This window comes from Diplotaxodon limnothrissa, linkage group LG18 (assembly GCF_057381915.1).
Source record: "Diplotaxodon limnothrissa isolate DT_005_m linkage group LG18, D_limnothrissa_male_GT1.1, whole genome shotgun sequence".
In the NCBI taxonomy this organism is placed as follows: domain Eukaryota; kingdom Metazoa; phylum Chordata; class Actinopteri; order Cichliformes; family Cichlidae; genus Diplotaxodon; species Diplotaxodon limnothrissa.
This window is the reverse complement of record NC_140613.1, coordinates 3,934,472-3,946,690: the sequence shown is the minus strand read 5'-3', so window position 1 is coordinate 3,946,690 and position 12,219 is coordinate 3,934,472. Positions and strand designations below refer to the sequence as shown.

Sequence of the window (12,219 nt, the reverse complement as noted above, 5' to 3'; positions counted from 1 at the left end):
AGTGCTTTAAAGTTTCATCCACTGAAATAATCAAGTGGTGATAAAATTAACTTTTTACGACAACGAGGACTTAAATGTTTCTTTCACTGAGATTAACTGTTTGTAAAGGATTTTCGTTTGTATGCAAATTGTCTTTAATATTTTGTTAATTTGGGGGGGGTTGTGCTTTAGTCTTGGAGTTTTGTTATTGTTTAAAACATTTTTGTTATTTTTATGCTTTTGTTTTATTGTAATCATTGAGTTTCTTTTTCTCCTTTGTGTTCCAGCTAATTTTTTTTAAAATATAGTTCTTTTTTTGTTTTTGTTCCCCCCCCCCCCCCCCCCCCCCCCCCCCCCTAGCCTTCCGCTATGGGTTTCTATCACGTTTCAGTGTGTTTCATTTTGAAAGCTGGTTGCTGACCTAATTAAATGTTAGGTTTTTGTTACTCCTGCCTGTTTTTTGAGTCCTGCATTTGGGTTGGTTTTCCTACAAAACATTTTTAATGTTTTAAGGTTGGATATTATATTTTATCAATGGTACTTTGAAGGAGAAACAGGCTCATTCTCAGCTCTGTATTTATATTCTTGATGTTTACTAGAGGCCATGATTCTCTGCTATTTTACACTAGGCCTTAATGCAACGCCTGCATTAATAATCAAATGCGAGCCGTTTCAAGTCCTCTCATTGACATTATACCTGGCACACAACACATACACAACCGCACCATATCTAAAATTAATCATTTTGTGGGCTGGCTCCAGTAGATTTGAAATAAAGGTATGCAAGAGGATATGGAAGACTGGGACTACATCCCCCTCACTGGAAAAACAAGGGTTGTCATCATTGGACCTTAATGCTCAGTTACACTGAGATGAGATTCTGCATCAGTGGCAGTCCCATATCTCCACAGGCTGAGACCAAACTCTGCTCCAATATGACAACACTCACCCCCACAGTCCGGGGTTTATCAGAGACTACCCCCAGAATCTGAGAGAAGGGAGGATGAAGTGGCCTGCCTGTAGTCCAGACCTCAATCCCACCGAACACTCATGGGATTGACTTGATGTGTAGTTCGTGCCAGAATGAGTAGCATGGCCACAGTGGCTGACCAGCAACACATGCTGGGTGATGAATGGGATGCCATCCCACAGCACTGTGTGACCAGCATGAGGAGGAGATGCCATGCTCTATATGGTTCTTCCACATGCTACTGAGGCCTCTGTTTGTTAAATCAATGAACTGTTAAATTGCCAGACAACCATCCAGTCAAATCTAATGAACAAGACCAATCAAGAGTCAGTAGCAGAAAAAGCTTTTTGGCATTGGCAGATTGAAAAACTTATTTAAAAGTTGTTTTATGGCAAATGTGTCCTCCATTTCCTGAGATTTGAACGAAACACCAAGTGTATCCTTTGTGGCCCACTATCCCAAGAGTCATTGCTGACCAAGGCGAAAAATGTTAACCTAAAAGTACAGTTACTTTTATCTGTTTGGTAGACCAAATATTTGCATTAAAATGACAAATTAATGATATAAAACTATAATATTTATGATTATAATCAATGAAGAGATATTTACTTTAAAAAACTAAAGAAAAAATAAAACCCTGAACCCTGAACAAGGTCTTTTACTCATTATTTCAGGATCTCCCTCTGATCGAGAAAATTTGAAACTAATCTGCGAGAAACTGCTGAAGCAGTTTTCCTTCTGAAACAAAATTCAGATTTAAGCTTTTTCTGTGAAATTTCAGCTTTCATCACTAAAAGAGCTTCATTACCGAGAAATGAGACATTTATTTTAGTTGTTGATCACTACATTACTTGTAAAATTGGATAACTGTTGGTTTTTTTTTTGTTTGTTTTTCTTTTGGGGGGGGGGCGGATGCTTGAATGCAGCATCAGTGTTACAGGTTGTGACTCCTGTGAACAAACTGACACAGTGTGATATTACACATATTTAAATCTGTCTTTACTGATGATGTTGAAGCTGCTGAAGGCTCAGTGAAGTTTTGTCTTCCTGCAGGTTAACAAGTGAACTCTGTAACTGATGCACAACACAAGAGGGCGCCTTCATCCTGCTAACAGGGATGTAGAGGAGGTTAAAGCACCTCAGCTCAGGTTGTGCACTGTTTTACATCATATTACATATTATTAGGCTAATTAAACCCTTTATAATATTGTGTCATAGATCATGGTAAACTGGATCAATAAATCATTACTTTCACAATTATTAGGTAATTCAAACTAAATCACTGACAACTACAAGCCCAGCTTTACTCGTAGAAAAATTCTGAAAACAGCAAATTTGGAAAAACTGATGATGGATCAAATAACCAAACTTAGGGTGAGACTTAAGGGTGAAGCTATTCATTCTGCTGAACAAGAAAAAGCAGAATCAGGGGGGTTTCTGTTTGAATCGGGGAGAATGAGTGTTGTGTGTTAGCAGTCAAAATGGTATTAATGAGATGTATTTGGCATATTAAATCCAAAAGCTTATTAAGAATAAACATCAGAACTTCTGAATTCAGATGCATCATCAAAGAAAGCACAACTCATATGTGGCAGAATATGTGGGAGAATGAAATGAAGGGGGCAGTTACTTTTCACTGCAAAACAATGTTAAGATACAGAAAAATGAGCACACACATGCTGAATAAAAATGCACATGTGGAACAGCAGAAACTGTTAAGCATGCTTTTATGGTCTGCTCCAACTATTCTACAGAAAGAAACCTGAAGCTTGAGGAATTGCCACTGGTGGGCATTAAATAATAAATATAATAAATTCTACAGTCAGTTTTCTGCAAAATACCAGACTTTATGAGGTACCTTACGCCAAGCGTGGCGGTGTTACAATAAAAAAGTGATTGTCTGCCAAAAACTGATTTTTGCCAAAACCTGATTGCTCATATTTAAACTGCTATGAATAACTTGTTGGTCTATAATGTGTGAAACATATGTCAAATATATCCCTCATTAATGATATCAAGCCAGCTTGAGCCACAAACAACATTCCTGTAACAAGGTAGAAGCTGCAATCAGTTTTTGGCAGTGACTTTTATATATCCTTTATTTATGCAGTTAAAAAATGTTGACATTAAAATGTCTTTTTAAAGAGTAATCAGGCCAAGAGGACAGGAGAAATTGCAACAAATGTAACAATAGTTCTGTAAGCATTTTTTAAGTGGACAAAAAGAACCGGATTGGTTATAATGTAAGTACAATAAATCAGAGTTATAGAGATACTAAATGGGTAATTTTTAAATTTTATATATATTTCCTTTGTAAACCCTGTTCACCCAAGTCTATTTAACAACATACACAAAGATACACATAAAAAACACACAGGGAAACATTTTTGGCACAACATCGGACCCTTCAAAAGAAGAAGGAAGTGACGTAACGGTTACGCTTACTCAAGGCGGAAGTTACCTTCACATGTTCGTTTAACTGCAAACTTTTGTTCGCTAGTTTACTAGCGAAATATTTACGTTGTGAAGCAAGAACGACAGTTTCCTGGAGAGCCGAACTGTTGGTATAGAAGAAATCTGCTCAGAGATACGACACGAAACCTGTCAGCGCAGACTGGTGGATATCAGCTGGAAAGCTGAAATAAAATTACACACGACAGGTGTGTAAGGCTGTGGTGCTCTCAGGGAAGTAGCACCGAAATCAGAGGTCTGATTTAGGACTGCGGTTAAGTGAGCATTCAGCCGACAATTCTTTCTTGCGCTTCTACCCAGGGTTTTATGGTAGTGCGTCTTTTTTTTCTTTCTTGCTGATTTCGGTGGTTGCGGCCCGTGAAAGGACCAATTTACAGTAAATGTTTTTCCTGTTTGGCTATCAGGTTGTTTTATGATATTGTGCATCTCAAAATGGAGTGAGTGAAAAAGAGAAAGCGGGAGAAGTGTGTGAGAGAGACTGGTTTCAGTTTTAAGGTTTCAGTTATTTCATTTTAAAGGTAATCCAAACTGCTTTCATGCTCATTTTCACTTTACATTACTACATTACTGAGAGTCTTATCGAGAGGGAAAATCAAGCATAAGTAATATTTTTGTGAGAATGAAAGACAATTTTGATGAAAGTGAGCAAAGTCAATCGTATCATTACAACGTTTTAAAAAGTCCTTAAATGCTGACATGAAATTCTCAAAAGATTCCTCTTCTGGGTCCACTAGAGTACACAAAGTTTCACCTGGAGTTGCTCTAATATTCCTGAGTAATACTAAACTCCCTACTAGACCACTCTGGTAGGGAGTATAATTCATGTCTTTGAAATATATTAAGGTTCATTGTTGTTTTTAAATAATTGTCTAAAATAACTGAAGCTTTAATATATATGTATACCCGCTGGATTTCTTTCACATGGCAGCACCAGAGTCCACATTGGTTTGCTCTGCTTCTGTTTTCAAATCTGAGAGTATTTATGTAGAAATCATGACAAAGAGCTGCCTCTGACTATCTTGGCCACGTCTCCCTTGAAAAAGAGGTTTTTAATCTCAATGGGATCTTCCTGGTTAAATAAATTTAAAAAAATAAAATAAAAGAGATATAAATGGGATAAAGTGAAACAGCTTTTAAAGTAGAGCCTCCAGCAAAACTCAAAGGGCGAAGCTGGCAGCGGCTACCTGAACGTTTTATATTCTGAACTTTGTTCCTTTGTTTAGTCAAGATTTCCAACAACAACATGAAATGTAAAGAAGAGGAGGGTTTGGATGACCAGCAGGCCTATAAGCAAGAGAGGAACTCCAGCGTGGACCAGGAGGACCCGAAGATTAAAGAGGAAGAGGAGGAACCCTGCATCAATCAGGAGGAAGAGCATCTTGTACTGAAGCAAGACGCTGAGGGCATTATTGTCTGGACCGGGGAAGAGCGACGCAAACTACTGGATACCATCTGGAAACCTGAAATGAAGTTACACAGAATAGGTATGTAAAGCTGTAATGATCTTAATAAAGTTTGACTTATGTATTCTAATCAGAGATGAAAGTTGCTTTTATTTTAAAATACACAGGGCCAGCTGCAATATGTAGCATGCAACTTCTTTTTTAACTGTTTAACATTAGACCTATACTGCATGCCACAACATTTAAATGATTAAAACTAAAGAGTGTGTTGCTTGAGAAGACAGACAATGTTTTGAGAGTCTAATTAATGTTACAACCTGAAAATGAGCTTAGAAAGAAGTTAATTGTAGATTGTGTCAAAAGTAAACATAGTGAAAACCATGTACACATATTCACGGCAGCAGAAGATATCAGATTATAATGAATATGTATTTACCTTTTAAGGTTACCTGCCTAGTTTTGCCATTTTCCAAAAAGGTGTTTTCTCAAATTCCTGAAGGTCCTGGTTAACAGCTAATCATTGATTGGTGGGAATTAAAATTCTCCTGTTACATTCTGACTTCTGAAATTGAAGTGATTGTTTTACTAGAGAACGACACTTCACTGTGTTGGAGCCACAGAAACACTGTGTTCTTCCTGCTTTTACAGCTGTGTTAGTGATGCTTCTTCTTCTTCCTGGTGACAGATACTAACGCGTTAGTGAAAAATGCTCCATCCATAAACAGATGATCGGGTACTGATCTTTTTTGTCATCTGCAGAAGGTTTTATTTACGCCCAAAATGTAATTGACTGAAATGCTTGTGGAAAACATAACTATCTTTGCCACACACAAACAGATTCACTCAACGTGTTGTGTTGTGAGTCTGCAGCTGTACATGCAGGCAGGCTGATAAACAAAAAGGAGAAGGTCTGATATCATATAAACTCACTTCAGTTATCACTGAGAGGAACAGGTAACACATCAAGTCAAAGTCAAAGTCAACTTTATTGTCAATTCTGCCACATGTACAGGACATACAGAGAATAGAAACTTCGTTACTCTCAATCCCTAGATAAAATAGAAAATGAACATTTAAATATAAGAGTGATTAAAAATGCAAGTAAAATATTTTAAAGTAAAAAAAATTAAATAATATAATACAATTTTACATATAACAAGAAAGCTATACAATATACAATATAAGGGTAAATGACATTGAGTGCAAACCAGGCAGAGTAGTGCAAATAGGCAAATAGTGCAAATGGAGATTTAGTAATGTACGGTAAGAGAAAGTGTAACAACAAAGTCTTATGAGGTAATGGCAGTCCAATGCTCCACAAAGTGACTGGTAACTGGTGCAGGCCAGTGAGTGAGTCAGAGAGTGTGTGTGTTTGTGTGTGTGTGACAGAGTTCAGTGAGACCGTGGAGGAGAGAGGGGGCAGAATCGGGAGGGAGTTAAGCTTCCTGACAGCCTGATGGATGAAGCTGTCCTTCAGCCTGCTGGTCCTGGCCTGGAGACTCCGCAGTCTCCTCCCCGACGGCAGCAGCTTGAAGAAGCTTTGCATTGGGTGCGTGGGATCAGCCGCTATGCAAAGGGCTTTTTTAGTGAGACGGGTGCTGTAAATGTCCTGGAGGGAGGGGAGAGAGACACCAATGATCCTCTCTGCAGCTCTCACTATGCGTTGGAGGGTTCTATGACAGGACGCATTGCAGGCTCCAAACCACACAGTGATGCAGCTCGACAGGATGCTCTCGATGGTGCCTCTGTAGAAAGTGTGCATGATGGGGGCTGGTGCTCCTGCTCTTCTTAGTTTGCGGAGAAAGAAGAGACGCTGCTGTGATTTCTTGGCCAGTGCTGTGGTGTTGTACGTCCAGGAGAGATCCTCTGTGATGTGCACACCCAAGAACTTGGTGCTGCTCACTCTCTCCACAGACGCTCCGTCAATGGTCAGAGGAGCATGTTGGGTGTGCATTCTCCTGAAGTCCACAACAATCTCCTTTGTCTTCTCCACATTCAGAGAGAGATTGTTGTCAGCACACCACGTGGCCAGGCGTCTCACCTCACTTCTGTAGTCGGTCTCATCCCTGTTGCTAATGAGACCCACCACCGTTGTCGTCCGCAAACTTGATGAAGAGGTTGGAGCTGTATGATGGAGTGCAGTCATGGGTCAGCAGAGTGAAGAGGAGGGGGCTCAGCACACATCCCTGCGGGGCCCCCGTGTTTAAAATGATGGTGCTGGATGTGTTACTGCCGACCCGTACTGTTTGAGGTCTTCCGGTGAGGAAATCCAACAGCCAGTTGCACAGTGAGGTGTTGAGCCCCAGCTGGACCAGTTTTTGAGTGAGCTGTTGGGGGATTATAGTGTTGAATGCTGAACTGAAATCTATGAACAGCATTCGAACATATGAGTCTTTTTTGTCCAGGTGTGTGAGTGCTGAGTGGAGTGCAGTGGAGATGGCATCATCGGTTGAGCGGTTGGGCCGATACGCAAACTGGAAGGGATCCAGGGAGGGGGGCAGGACAGTCTTGATGTGTTGCATGACTAGTCGTTCGAAGCACTTCATCAGGATGGGAGTACACATTTACACATTTACGCAGGTCACCCCTCAAAAAAAAGGAGTCAACAGTCACCTGACGTCATAAAAAGTGAGACAACAGAGGAAATAGAATAGAATAATCCTTTAATTATCCCTCAAGGGGAAATTTGGTTGTAACAGCAGAATAATATCTGGTGTGTTGACTTGGCAGGGATGATGAATGAGAAAACTTGAGAAATTAGAAGCACAGTAAGATGCCACCTGATACCTGACTTTTGTGATTTTCTTCACATGCATTTTGCATTTTTATCATTGATGCATGCATCTCTCATCCAGTTAAACGATGCCTCAGCAGCACGGAAATATACAAAATTGCATATTAACTACTGCTTGGTTAAGATAAGTGTGGTTAAATATTTACATTCTGTTTACTAAAACACGAAATTACTAAATTTAAATTAAGTTAATCATATCAGAAGAGTGTTTTTCATTGTGCTTGGAGGTATGGGAAAACGTTTCCCATTGTAGTTTACCACAAGAGAACACAAGCCAGAGCAAAACAACACTGCCCTTACATGCCTTATAACTGTACCAAAACCAGATGTCCACTACTAAATTAATTTGAAAGAAAATGCATATATGCATTATGTGGTGTTATATATGCATGTATATATAACACCACAAATGTCCACATAGTGAGCTGAACTTTGCTAATCAGCAGTCATTTGCATCAAATTGTTTGCCACATTTGTGCACTTTAAGTTTCACTGGACTATGTGAGCAACGTGCTCATAATGTAGTGAACTGCTAATGGTTAAGACTGGATTATATTTTCTCAAATGTTTTTTTTTTTTTTTTTGTCCCTTTGTTTCCTCAGACCTCCCACAACAACATGGTTGTAAGGAAGAGAAGGGTCTGGACGATCAAGAAAGGACCCAGGAGGACCCAGCGCTTCCACAGATTAAAGAGGAACCAGAGGATCTTAGCAGCAGTCTGGAGGTAGATCGGATTGTACAAAAGCAGGATGCTGATGCCTTTATAGTGACTGCTACTTATGAGGAAAGTGAACCAGAACCAAATGTGACCAACTCCTTTCTCATAACTCTCCTGATTCACAGAGACGAGATCAGGAAGAAGGCGAGGATGTGGACTCAGGATCAGCAAGAAATGCAGAGCTGAAGAAAAGGAACCATCACAGAGATGGAAGTCACAGTACCATAGTAGACATCTCTTCAGTGTCAGATAGTTACTGTAAAGCCTAACACAAGTAAAAAGTCTGTAAAATGTGGAACTTGTGGAAAAACCTTCCCGTTTAAATCCAGACTGACTACACAGCACACAGAGGAGAAGCCTTATTTATGTAGCACCTGTGGAAAAGGATTCGGTTACAAATCACATTTGAAACGTCACCAAAGAATTCACACAGGCGAGAAGCCTTATACTTGTACAACCTGTGGACAGAGTTTCATTCAGATGCCCCAACTGAAAACTCACATGAGGATCCACACAGGTGAGAAGCCTTATTGTTGTAGTGTCTGTGGAAACAAATTTAGTTTCTCATCTGCATTCAAAGTTCACATGAGAATTCACACTGGTGAGAAACCGTATTCTTGCAGTACTTGTGGGAAACGTTTTAGAGATTTAAAATCGTTCAAAACTCACACTAGAATTCACACAGGTGAAAAGCCATATTCTTGTAGCATCTGTGGAAAAACATTCAGGGACTTATCAGGATTCCGAAAACACACACGAATTCACACAGGTGAGAAGCCATATGTTTGCACCATATGTGAGAGAAGCTTCAGTCAAATGATAAACTTGAAAACTCACATGAAAATTCACACAGGTGAGAAGCCATTATCGTCTGGCCCCCGTGGCAAAAGATATAAATACTCATTTGGATTGAAAGCACAGATGAGAATTCACACGGGCGAGAAGTCACATTTTTGTAGCACATGTGGGAAAACATTCAAGTAGAAAACGCAGTTAAAAAGACACATGAGAAATCATACTGGTTGAAAATGTCATCCTTTAGATTTTTAGCACTGTGTTCATAGCACAGCCTGCACCGGTGAGACGCCAAATCAGTGCAACACCTGTGAGGAAAAAATGATCTCATATATTCTAATACTGGCTTACTCTTTTAGGAATTGTAGGGAAAGCCTTTTGTTTGTTTGTTTTTAAATCTAGAAATGATATTTTTAGCCTGTAGAGATAATACACAAAAATTAATTGTAGAATTATGTCCTTAAAGTTGATTCACTAAATAGCTTTGTTGTTTTAAAAAGGAAAAAAAGCTTAAACAAATGTTCATTTTTGTTTAGTTTTGTTTTTCATAGTAAAGATTTGATTCTTTGAGGGTTTTTTCCAGTTTTTCTTCTGTATTGTATCATTTTTATTTATTTATTTTTTTAAATGGCTAACCTGTATTTCATTACAAATGGCTTGACGGCAGGAGGTGTGTATAATGTCTCTGGGCTGGTAAATAAATATGTACGCTTATGGAAGTTGCAGTGCAGTATTGACAAGCAACATGATTTGTAACATGGCAGTTCAAAATGGCCACCATCGTCCCTGTACCCAAATCCTCCACCATCTCCTCATTGAACGACTGGCGACCTGTAGCCCTGACCCCCATCGTAAGCAAATGCTTCGAGAAGCTGGTCAGGGACTTCATCCGCTCTGCACTACCCGACTCACTGGACCCTCTACAGTTCGCATACCGCCACAACAGGTCCACTGATGATGCCATAGCCCTGACACTACATACTGCCCTGTCACACCTGGAGAAGAGAGACACGTATGTGAGAATGCTGTTTGTAGATTACAGCTCAGCATTCAATACCATCGTTCCCTCGAAGCTGGACAGGAAACTGCAGGATCTAGGACTGAGCAGCTCCCTCTGCAGCTGGATCCTTAGCTTCCTGTCTGACAGACGCCAGGTGGTCAGACTGGCCAGCATCACCTCATCCCCCATCACACTGAACACTGGTGCTCCACAGGGGTGTGTACTGAGCCCTCTCCTGTACTCACTCTACACCTACGACTGCACGGCCACTAACAACTCCAACATCATTGTGAAGTTTGCGGACGACACTACAGTGGTGGGTCTTATCACCAACAGTGATGAGACGGCTTACAGGGAGGAGGTCAGTGCCCTGACCCACTGGTGTCAAGACAACCATCTCACCCTCAACGTCACAAAGACAAAGGAGTTGATAGTGGACTTCCAGAGGTGCAGAGAAGTACACACCCCCATCACCATCAACGGCGCTGCTGTGGAGAGAGTGAGCAGCTTCCGGTTCCTTGGAGTACATCTGGCTGAGGATCTTACGTGGTCAGTACACATAAACAAAACAGTGAAGAAGGCGCAGCAGCGCCTCTTCTTTCTCAGGAGACTGAAAAGATTCGGCATGAGCCCCCGCATCCTCAGGACCTTCTATCACTGTGCCATTGAGAGCATCCTCACTGGATGCATCACCACCTGGTATGGCAACAGCACCGCCTACAACTGCAAAGCTCTCCAGCGAGTAGTGCGGTGCTCTGAACGGATAATTGGAGGTGAGCTTCCCTCCCTCCAAGACATCTACAGGAAGCGCTGCCTGAGGAAAGCGGGGAGGATCATCAAGGACTCGAGTCCCACGTGTGGGACTAATAAAGGTTATCTTATCTTATCTTATCTTACTATTATATATTGTACATATATTTATTAGTTTCAGGTTGGCCATTCTTGTATTTTGCTCGTTTGTGTTGTTGTGTTTGCACATCTCTGTTGCTTGTGGGGCTCGCACACAAGAATTTCACTCGCATGTGCTGTGCCAGTGTGCCTGCACATGTGATGTGACAATAAAAGTGATTTGATTTGATTTGATTGTCAAATGAAATTTCGGTCCTTCACATGGTTTGACAAAAACATGACTCTTAAAGTTAATATGAGTTTATTAAAAATCCAGACATTCTAAGCAAAGCATGGTGCGGTTGGTGAATGGACTCGATCATTTACTCCAGCTGAGGATGGAGGGCAACTAAGAAACGTCAAACGGCTTACAACAACATAGGAGTCCATCTGTTATAATGTGTATATCTACGCTTATGCGCAGTAAGTAAATTATGCGTACTTATTGATGCTGTAAACTAAAAAGCTGCCCGGCTAAGCAACAGATCAAGGAAAAGCTCCACTAGCAAGAGACAGACGAGACTTTCAGGTCACTGAATGTGTTGTGGTGTTTATTGTGTTCTTAGCGATGTGCTTAGTATGTTATTTATCTTTAAAGTTTAAAGATTTCATGAAACACTTCTGGTGACGAGACATTTGCGTAGTGTAGCTGCAGGTTTACAGTTAAACTGCATGAAAGTGTAATGGTAAAAGATGTTTAATATGTTTATATGGTTTGTCATTGCTTTTGGTCTTCAAATAAGCACTTTTGTCATATTTAGCCTGATGATTAGCATATGATATGACCAGTTGTCTTATATTAAATAACTTTCCTCTGCAGTGCTTTAAAGTTTCATCCACTGAAATAATCAAGTGGTGATAAAATTAACTTTTTACGACAACGAGGACTTAAATGTTTCTTTCACTGAGATTAACTGTTTGTAAAGGATTTTCGTTTGTATGCAAATTGTCTTTAATATTTTGTTAATTTTGGGGGGGGTTGTGCTTTAGTCTTGGAGTTTTGTTATTGTTTAAAACATTTTTGTTATTTTTATGCTTTTGTTTTATTGTAATCATTGAGTTTCTTTTTCTCCTTTGTGTTCCAGCTAATTTTTTTTAAAATATAGTTCTTTTTTTAGTTTTTGTTTTTTCCCCTAGCCTTCCGCTATGGGTTTCTATCACGTTTCAGTGTGTTTCATTTTGAAAGCTGGTTGCTGACCT

The 12,219-nt window shown here is 40.0% G+C and overlaps 1 pseudogene; it reads left to right on the top strand.

The window, feature by feature from the left end:
• Positions 1–4,664: 4,664 nt before the first annotated feature.
• Positions 4,665–9,489, top strand: LOC146612852 (uncharacterized; annotated as a pseudogene).
• Positions 9,490–12,219: the final 2,730 nt, after the last annotated feature.